The 10583-nt window shown below is 41.4% G+C and overlaps 1 protein-coding gene across 3 annotated transcripts in view; it reads right to left on the bottom strand.

Moving 5' to 3' along the window:
* The window catches only part of LOC116535794 (serine/threonine-protein phosphatase 4 regulatory subunit 1-like), a 77879-nt gene that overhangs the window by 51386 nt on the left and 15910 nt on the right, over positions 1-10583 (bottom strand). The window lies entirely within an intron of this gene.

Here is a 10583-nt window from a genome sequence, read left to right as displayed (position 1 = left end):
CAGGCTGGAGTGCAGTGGTACAATCTCGGCTCACTGCAAACTCCATCTCCAGGGTTCAAGTGATCTTCTTGCCTTAGTCTCCCTCAGTGCCTGGGATTACAGGGGTGCGCCACCACACCCAGCTAACTTCTTGTATTTTTAGTAGAGACAGGGTTTTATCATGTTGGCCAGGCTGGTCTCAAACTCCTGATCTCAAGTGATCTACCTGCCTTGGCCTCCCAAAGTGCTGGGATTACAAGCATGAGCCACCGTGCCCAGCCCCTCTTTCTCTTTAAACCTGCTCTTTTCCCTCCTGTGCAATGGCGTAGCTGAATTCATGGGCTCTGGAGCCAAACACAACTGGAATGGGATGAATCTCACAACTACTACTTGCTGCTGTGTGGCCAGAGTTTGTCACTTCACCTGTCTATACTTCCATGTTCTCATCATGAGGGTGGGGATGAGACCCCCTCCCTTGCACTATAAGGATGCAGGAGTAAGTGGGTCCGTGCATGGGAAGACTTGCAGGATCTGGCCGACCTTGACATTATTCACCTCCCTTACGTACTCCATGCTTCACACCCTGACAGCGTTCTGAAGATGCTGTTCCCTATCTCTCCCATTTGGCCTTAAAGTCTCAGCTAGGGTGAAGCCTCTTTAGAATGCCTTGCCCGCCCACTCTCCTCACACCTCAAGTGCTCCTGGTGACGGCAACCTGTGCCAACCTCCTGCAACATGATGTTCACTGTTTATCCGCAAGAAGCCCTTACACTATAGACACTCCTGAGGGCAGAACTGTGTCGTTATTGTTGGATTCTCCAAGCCTAGCACATAGGCTTGGTAAAATGCATAGTCTTAAAGTGAATTTGCTTCATGAGCATCTACTATATGCCCCAGCACATTATTAAACACCTAATGAGTAAATTCACTTTAAGACTATGCATTTTACCAAGTATGGTCTCCAACAAAACAGTGGAAGCTCTTAACCAACCACTGAATTAACTTAATTTTTTTATCCACTCTATAAAACACACTGACTAATCCCAGGGCACAATGAACACTCATATTGAAGGGGCTACTCTCTAGGAATAACAGTAGTAAGGGGAGTTGTAGGGATGATGTTAAAAATAAAAATAATGGCTACATTTTTTTGAGCTCTTATAATAGGCCAGGGACAGGGAAGTAGGTTTCACATGTGATTCAATTCCCACATCAACTCAACCAAGTAAGAACTATTCTTATCCTCATTTTACTGATGAGCAAACCAATACCTAGAGAAGTGAGGCAACTTTCCCTCAGTCACTCATCTAATTTGCTCTAACCAGAAGGAGGCTCATGCACAACTATTCCCACCATGAGTTATCTGCTTACTAAGAGTCATGTCCTGTGCTGTTATTTCTGAATGTTAGTTTGAATTCTTCAGAAAGATTCAATAAAAATGGGTTATTAAAACATAGCTATCAAATTAGGAGTAAATAAAACAAGTGGAAAATACTGTAAATATACTGTAAAAAATGACAAGGGTTTACATTTGCATCGCCTGACATACAAGTGTTCTGACACTACATAAGATACTGAGCATGGAAATGTAGACAAGGCCTTACGGGTGTGATCTACGGACAAAGGGACAGAGTCCATATGTCAAGCAAGGCAAGGTCTTGGCTCAGATCCCATGGTCAGTCTATGAATATGCATTCTTCAATTAAAATGAGAAGTTTTAGAAATGTAGCCAACTTGGCCAGGTGCAGTGGCTCACACCTATAATCCCAGCACTTTAGGAGACTGAGGTGGGTGGATCACTTGAGGCCAGGTGTTCAAGACCAGCATGGCCAACATGGTAAAGCCCTGTCTCTACTAAAATACAAAAATTAGCCAGCATGGTGGCACAGGCCTGTAATCCCAGCTACTCAGGAGGCTGAGGCAGGAGAATCACTTGAACCTGGGAGGTGGAGGTTGCAGTGATCCAAGATCACGCCACTGTACTCCAGCCTGGGCAACAGAGCAAGATTCTGTCTCAAAAAATAAGAGATGTAACCATCTTTTTTGAAGAATCCCTGCTATGACCAACTTTTTCTATTAAGCAGAGTCATATTCTCCTTCCATTCCTACTAGAAATGAGGGCATCACTGAAAGGATAAGGCAGGCAGGGAACTGCCTAGAGTTGAGAGGTAATTATCAACAGGACTCTTGCTATTTCAAAGACAGCCTGGCAGAGTTTGTGCCCAGCAAGGAGAATTACACCTGGCAGGGCCCTCCACTCTCCCACTCCCCCACCTCGTCTTTCCATTACTGAGCTAGGAAAATAAAGATAAAGAAATAGGCTTCCGAGGACTTCCCTAGGGCTAGTTTTGGCAAAAGAACAGCCTCAATAGTTAGTTCCAGAAAGATTAATCGGCACCTGCTCTAGAGGTGGAAATGGAACACTCCTACCCCTCGTCCTGAAAACTAGACAGCTGGGTGAGTAGCCCTGGTGTGAAAAAGTACAGGAGTCCTACCAGAAAGGTAGAAAAACCAAGTCGATGCAGGCAGTAATGGAAAAGAGTTCAATACAGAGATGACAACTTTGTGCCTAGGTACTTAGTTTTCTTTGAACATGAACCACATTTTTCCTCAACTAATTCTTTTAGTCTAATAATATGAGCTTATTAAAATTTTACACTGTATAACAGCTACTCAGAGTATTTTAATAAAGAATTATAGTTATAGAAAAAATATGCATGATATAATCAAATATGCCATTTCTCTGCATGTTAGCTGCCCTGGACGAGCAGGTCCATACCAGGTCACAGCCAAGCCCAATCACCACAGTCACTGTGTACGAGCTACTCTCAATGTACTTCGGAGCCCAGAAAGAACAGGCAGCCCCAATCCCACAGAGAGTTACACAGCATCTGCAGGCCCACGCTGCAATGTACTTGAAAACACCGTTTAAAGCAGCAGTTCCTAACCTTCGGAGTAGTAGTTTTTGGAACCGGAAGATATCTATAGTCATACACACCCAGTACTTTCCATACAGGATCAGGGATTTCAAAAGATCTTCTGAGGACCACTGTGTACTTTATGTTAAGAACACAGTGTTCTAAAGTAACAGAAAATACTCACTCTTCAAAAAATTGTACTTAGTCAGACAACTAACAAACTTAGCAATTAGTTCCATGAAAGAATAGATGTTATTGGAGAATATTAATGATCCTACCACATTTACTATATAAAACTACACTATCAACAAGGAAATAAAAGCTATGCATAAGCCATACAATAATGAATAATCATTTAACCTTTTTGGTTACTTCTATAAACCAGAAACTGTGCTAAGAGCTTTCTGTGTAGTAGGGGTTGTTTGTTAAATCTTGATAAAAACCATATCAATCCCATTAAAAAAAAAAAACAACAGGCCAGGTAAGGTGGCTCACACCTGTAATCCCAGCACTCTGGAAGACTAGGGTGGGAGGATTGCTTGGCCCAGAAGTTCGAGATCATCCTGGGGAAGAAAGTGAGACTTTGCCTCCAAGAAAAATATAAAAACTTAGTGCTTGTGACGGTGTGTGCCTGTGGTCCCAGCCACTCAGGAGGCTGAGGCGGGAAGATCATTTGAGCCCAGGAGGTCGAGGCTGCAGTGAACTATGATCACACCACTGCATTCCAGTCTGGGTGACAGAGACCCTGTCTCAAAAACATTTCTTAAAAAGCAAAAGAAGCTCAGAGAAATTAAGAAAATTGCTGCTCATAGAGTGGCAGAGTCAGAATTTGAACTCCGTCAGACTCCAGACACTGCACTGATCTACACTGCTAGAGAGGAAACCTACACTTTAGTCTTAATTTTCTAAGAAACCCCTCCCACCCCCCACTCCAAGCCTCAGTTGCAGGGTCCTGCCCTTAGTTCTTCAAATGCACCAAGATCCTTCATCTCGATGACTTTGTACCTGCTGTCCATCGCTTGGGACTTCATCTCGATCACTCTGTACCTGCTGTTCATGGCCTGGGACTCACTTCTCACACCCTCCCTCCCACCTGAGCTTCGGTGTCACTGCCCAAAGCGCCCTCCCCACACCCCAGGAGGCCGGGCTCCCCACAGCCTCTCTTTCCTTCCAGAAGAGGTCAAGCCACCTCCCGGCTGCCTTGGGGAGGTGAAAGGCCCTGTGGACCCAGGGGCCCCAGGGCCCTGTGCCATCTCAGACCAAAGAAGATATACAAGTGTGTCGTTAAGCACAGGAAAAGATGGACAACATCATTAGTCATTAGGCAAATGTCAAAACCACAATGAGATAATACTACACACCCACTAGGAAGGCTGAAATTTTTTTTTTAACTGACTATACCAACTATATCAGCAAGAATATGAAGCAACTGGATGTCTCACACATTGTTAGGGGAAGTGCAAAACGGTATAGCCACTAAAACAGTTTGCCAGTTTCTTTAAAAAATAAATATACTTACATGTGGCGCAGTAAATCCAACACTCCTTAGGGATTTACCCAAGAGAAATGAAAACATATGTTTACACAAGGATTTGTACTTGATGTTCATAGCAGCTTTATTCATAATAGCAAAAAACTGGAAATAAACAAAATGCCCATCAACTGTTGAATGGATAAACAAATTGTCGTATAGCCATATAATGCAATGCTTCTCAGCAATAAAAAGGAATGAATTACTAATATCTAACAACATGGGTGTATCTCAAACGCATCATGACAAATGGAAGAAACTCAACATAAAAGATTTCATACTGCATAATTCTACTAATATTCTACTATATCCTAGAAAAGACAAAAATACAGTACATTTAGCAGGCCAGTGGTTTGCTGGGCTTAGGGGTGGGGAACATGTGCTGGCAAAGGGGCACAAGAAACTTTTTGGAGGGGCTGGGAAAGTATTTCGCCCTGATTATGGTTGCATGGTTGTGGTGACACAACTCTATTTGTTAAGACTCATCTTAACAAATCAAACCGGTGAATTTCATTGTATGCAAATTATACACCAATAAAAGTGACTTAAAAAAAAATAAAGATGAGCAGAAGCCATACCAGCTGTCCATTCTTCTACACCTTCTGAGCTGGGTTTTGTGGAGGCTACGGTGAATCTACTTGGCAAGTTGCTGGCACTGCTGTGATAAAATCAGCCCTTAAGAATATCAAACTCCCTTTGCTCTGATTGAATATTTATGAAGTAACCTTGTGATCTTAATTTCCTTGAAAATTTCAATTAAGATCCAGAGAATGCTAGATAACTCATAACTCTTAACAGCAGTGATGAAACTACAGGGAGCTGCATAGCCTTTAGGGACACCTTCATTTCACTGTAAAGATGTGCAAGAATATACCCTAAAACTGCCAGAGGATTTATGTTTGTCACTGAGGTCCTATTTGCCCCTCACCAGTGCTGGGAAAGCACTGTCAAGTTCCTCCTCCAGGCTTTGTCCAGTGGGATGCTGCTGACCTATGAACCTCAACATCAGCCTTCCAGGCAAATATTCATCCCAATTGTAGCAAATAATAAATTGACATTCTGATTTCTAGTCTAACATCAGTACCCTGTTTCCATCCCCACCATCACTGCCCTAAGCCAGTGTAGTATCCCGGAGGAGCACGGACTTTAGACAACTAGGTTCAAGTCCCAGGGGCTGCGATTTCCAAGAACATGACAGTGGAGCTGAAGAAAATGGAACTCTGTTCCTCTCTCTCTCTCTGTTCCCCCCTGCCACACACACACATGCGCATACAATTTCAACAAAATTTTTTAATACATAGAAAAGCAGGAAAGCAAGAGGAAGGAAGGACATTCCCAGGGCCAGAAAAGAAGACAGAAATCAAAGCGGTATCAGTCCGCAAAGGTTGACTGACACTCTGTCACCGACACTGAAGACCTGGTGCAGGTCCGTATAACTGGATTCCTGATGCCCACATGGGGAGAATAGCTACAGAGAGTGATCTGAAATCAAGGGCCCAGTTTAAGACAGGTGTGGAAAGGGAACTACAGTGAGGGTGGGAGTAGGAGGAGGGTGGTCACCCATGAGAAATCAAAACCACAGGCCTGCACAGCCTGTGAGCGTACAGCCCAAATTTACACTACACCCAAAGTGCAGGAGCCCCAAGCCGAGCTACGAAGAGGATTGCCATCAAGATTCATTAAAATTCCAGGCATCCTGGAAGAAGCAAACAAGAAACTGTTCTAAAGAAACACTTTCAAAACCTAAGGACCATGAAACGTCATAAAACAATCCCTGAAGACAAACAGATAATAAAAAATTTCAAACTACCCATGGCTGCAAACCATCATCTGAAGAGTTTAGTAGACGAAACATGAGAACTGCACCCAAGATTAGAAACATTAGAAAAATCTAAAATACATTATCAAATAATTATGCCTAGAATGAGTAAGATTTTTAATATAGATATTATAATAAAAGGAGGAAAGTGTGGGGGTGGGTCAAGCATGTTTGAAAAAAGAAGTGGAAATGAAAAACAGAGATAACGTAATTAAGATTGCAGTAACCAGCTTAAGTAGCAGTTTAGACACAGCTCGAGAGAGAGTTAGTGAGCTGGAAGACAGATCCGACAAACTGCCCAGAGTGCTGCACAGAGAAATAAAGAGAGGGAAAACATAGGACAGCAATTAGGACACATGAAAAACGGAATACCAAGTCTAAGTTAAATCGAACAGGAATTCCAGAAGGGGAGATTTGTGAAAATAGGAGGGGACAATATTTAAAGAAATAATATTTAATAATTTTCCAGAACTGAAAAAAAGATGAATATTCAATTTGAAGAAGTACAACTCCTAAATAAAATAATTAATAAGAAATCCATATGTGGATGTACTGCAGAATATCAAAGGCAAAGAAAACTGGAAAATTAAAGATTAAGTCCCAGATTTCCCACTGAAAAGATGTTAGAGGCATAACTGTATAATTAATAGGTGTGTGGGACCTTGAATCATAATACCTGATTCTGAACTGTACTCCTACCTCTTATTAGGTAAATAACCTTGGATAAATATCTTACCTCTTTGACTCTCAATTTCCTCAGCTTAAAATGGGTATAACAATGCCTACCACGGATGGTTGGTGTAAACTAAATGATATAAGATAGATCAGGCGCGGTGGCTCACATCTGTAATCCTAGCACTTTGGGAGGCCAAGGCAGGAAGCTCACTTGAGCCCAAGAGTTCGAGACCAGTCTGGGCAACACAGTGAGACCTCGTCTCTATAAAAAAATTTTTAAAAGCCATCTATGGTGGTGCACGCCTGTGATCCCAGCTAATCAGGAGGCTAAGATAAGAGGATTGCTTGAGTCTGTGAGGTTGAGGCTGTAGCAGTGGGCCATGATCGCACCACTACATTCCAGCCTGTCACAAAAAAATAAATAAATAAACAATAGATACACAGACAGATACAAAAGCATCTGACACACCTAAGTGCTTTGAAAAGATCAGCTGCTGTTGTTATTATCACTGAATCATTAGCCGATTTTATTACTAATACTGCTTATGTTTATATCTCCAGAGTTCAGGGCAACCACAGACACTAAACAGTATGGGGGAGGGCAAAGAGGGGGAATCCCCAGGAAGGAAAGTCAGAGAGGTGAAGTCTCGGTATTAAACTCTGCCCAAACCCTGGCTTGAGCCCTAAACCAAGCATTTGTGTGACAAATTCCAATCAGCACAACTAAGGCTAAAAGAATTGAATCAAGATTTGGAATATTATCCACTAAAGGGGTGATGAGTTAACAGTTTGACCCCAGTCAGTTTAAGTGCTATCCAGTGCCTTTAGGAATCTCATACTGTCCAATTTTTAAAAATTCCTAAAACTTTGTTTCTAACACACCCTTTTAATATAGCCAGCCAACGCAGACTACAAGAAATATTAAAAGAAGTTCTGTAGGCTGAAGTGGAATGAAAGCATTTGGAAACCTGTATTTTCAAAAGGAATCAAGAGCATTAGAAATGGTAAATATTTAAAGACTTATTCGTCTTAATTTAGAAAATGCATATGATAGTTTAAAGTAAAAATTAAAACCTTGTACATAGAATTTATAACATATATAGAGGTTCTATATATTTTAAACTGTAATATAAAGCAGGGGCAGTAAAGGGAACTATGCAGTTGTCAGGCTTCAACATTTTATATAAAGGGGTACAATATTAACTCTAAGTAGACTCTTTCTTTCTTTCGCAATTTTGTTTATTTTTGTAGAGACAGGGTCTTGCTTTGTTGCCCAGGCTACATTTCAACTCCTGAGATCTTCCTGCTTCAGCCTCCCAAGTAGCTAGGACTACAGGCACATACCACCAGACCTGGGTACTCAGTAGAGTGTTTCCATCTCTAGTGCTAGACCTGGAGGTCCTTTAAACACTGGGACCATGTCACATAATGCCTCACATATAGCACAGACATTTAATACACATTGGTTTCTACAGAAATCACTCTCCCAAGACTTTGATTACCAGGATTCAATTCATGAAAGCCTATCAGCCCTGAGAAGGCTGAGAAAATCCAGCTTTCACAAAACCAAACGTGAGATGCAGCACCTCACCTAAAATCACCTGTAGGTGTACCTACAATGTGAGTTAGAAGGCAGCCAAAGACATTAATTAATTTTCTTCCGCTTACAAAATGAGATATCTGAGTCTCAAAAAAAAAAAAAAAAATAGGGCAAAAACTAACTGCTAAAGGAAAATTAATGAATTCACAGTCAATATAATGTACATGAATTAATCAAAAGTATTCAATCATCCTATTGATGAATTTAGCAGAACAAATTTTGGTAATTCATATTAAGTATATAAGGAGAGGCAGAGGGAGGAAAGATGTTTCAAATTCATCAGAAATAAGAAGTATAAATAACAGGGGTTTGTGTTTTAAGCAACGGAATTACAATTTTAGTCCTACAAAGAACAAAGAAGCAGGCTGTCTAGCTGCTACCACCCTGGGACAGTTCTGCATTAATAAGCCATCGGTGGCCAATCACAGCATACAAGATCCCGCCCCCATTCTCTCACTGGTTGGTTCTATACTATCAGGCACAGCTTTGAGCTCAGCCAGCCATGCTGCAAGTGTACAGCCTGGTCACCTAGCCACAGAGTGCGGACAGCTTCAGACAGCAATCCCCAAGTGTGACACATGGAAGGTACACTGAATGTCATTAAATCACACAGTGGGAAATTTATTCCCTTCTTCATTTTCCAATTAAATCAAGGAAAGTTTCCTTTTGTGTGAGTATGTCTTGAACACTTCCCTAAGACTGGTAATCCTCCTTTTAAAACAAAGCAGGTCTCAGCTCAGAATCTTTTGCAGGCACTGTGTCTATAGATACATAGAATTTAATAATGTTATTATATTTCTGTTTTATATTTTAGTTAAGTTTCATTTCGAGCAACTGATGTAAGTTTTCTAAAATGTGTTTAAATAAAATAAGTTATTTGACATGAAGAAAAATCCAAGTGGTATTACGAAAGTAAAGTAATAATTTTAAAAAGTGGTACACAAATGACTAATGTCTAAAAAATACTGGATTAGCAAAATCCAAGGAAAATATTTCTACTAATACCATCATATTCATATGTAAAAAACAGTATCTTTTATTCCAAGTACTGACGATCATTTCTTTCCCCACATACACAAACATTTTCCCTGGTGTGGATCAACAGTCTGGACTTCCTCAAAATTAAGAAATGTTACTTGAGCCCAAATTAATAAGATTATCAGTAAAAGTATTACTATTGACCTGTGAATGCTGTAAGGCCATATTTTTTTTAATCTAATCCTTCAATGCACCAGGGCTTATTAAAATATACATGGAAGCAAGATTTGGCTCTCCTTTCCTCAAAGTGAATGAAAATGGCCAGTGTTCACTTCAATGTCAACTGTGAAGGCATTCTGACCAGGTAACGTGATGAATAACATCTTCCCATGATGTTTTTATGGTTTTTTTCTTTATTAAATCTTTAAAAACAAACTAAATCAATCAACAACTGATGAACTATATAAAGATAACACAGCAGGATTCCTCAACCTCAGCACTATCAACATTCTTTGCGGGCTGTGCACTGTGAGAAGTTTAGCAACATGCTTGGCCTCTACCCACTAGATGCCAGGAGTACCTCCACCAGGTTGTGATTATCAAAACCATCTCCAGCCATTGTCAGATGTCCACTGGGGTGGGGGCAAGCAAGGCAAAATCACCCCAGTTAAGAAACACTGTAAAAGAGAAAGGCCAGGCAGTGTTACCTGAGGGTTGTCCAGCCAGGCGAAAAGATCTGGCCCACCTCACTTTTCCGTCTCATCTCCCACTTCTCTCCCTCTCTGCCTCCAGCCAAAGGCCTGGTAGCTATGTCCCAGACACTCAAGTCACTTCCCGGCGAAGGGCCTTTCCACTGGCTAATCCCTCTACAAAGAATTCCCTCTCCTCTTAAAAATCTTTGCTCATGGCCGGGCGCGGTGGCTCAAGCCTGTAATCCCAGCACTTTGGGAGGCTGAGGCGGGTGGATCACAAGGTCAAGAGATCGAGACCATCCTGGTCAACATGGTGAAACCCCGTCTCTACTAAAACTACAAAAAATTAGCTGGGCATGGTGGCGCGTGCCTGTAATCCCAGCTACTCAAG

The sequence above is a fragment of the Sapajus apella genome, unplaced genomic scaffold (assembly GCF_009761245.1).
Source record: "Sapajus apella isolate SASKATOON/1434 unplaced genomic scaffold, GSC_monkey_1.0 scaffold96, whole genome shotgun sequence".
NCBI lineage: Eukaryota > Metazoa > Chordata > Mammalia > Primates > Cebidae > Sapajus > Sapajus apella.
Note: the sequence above shows the minus strand (reverse complement) of the source record. Positions and strands in the feature narration are given on the sequence as shown.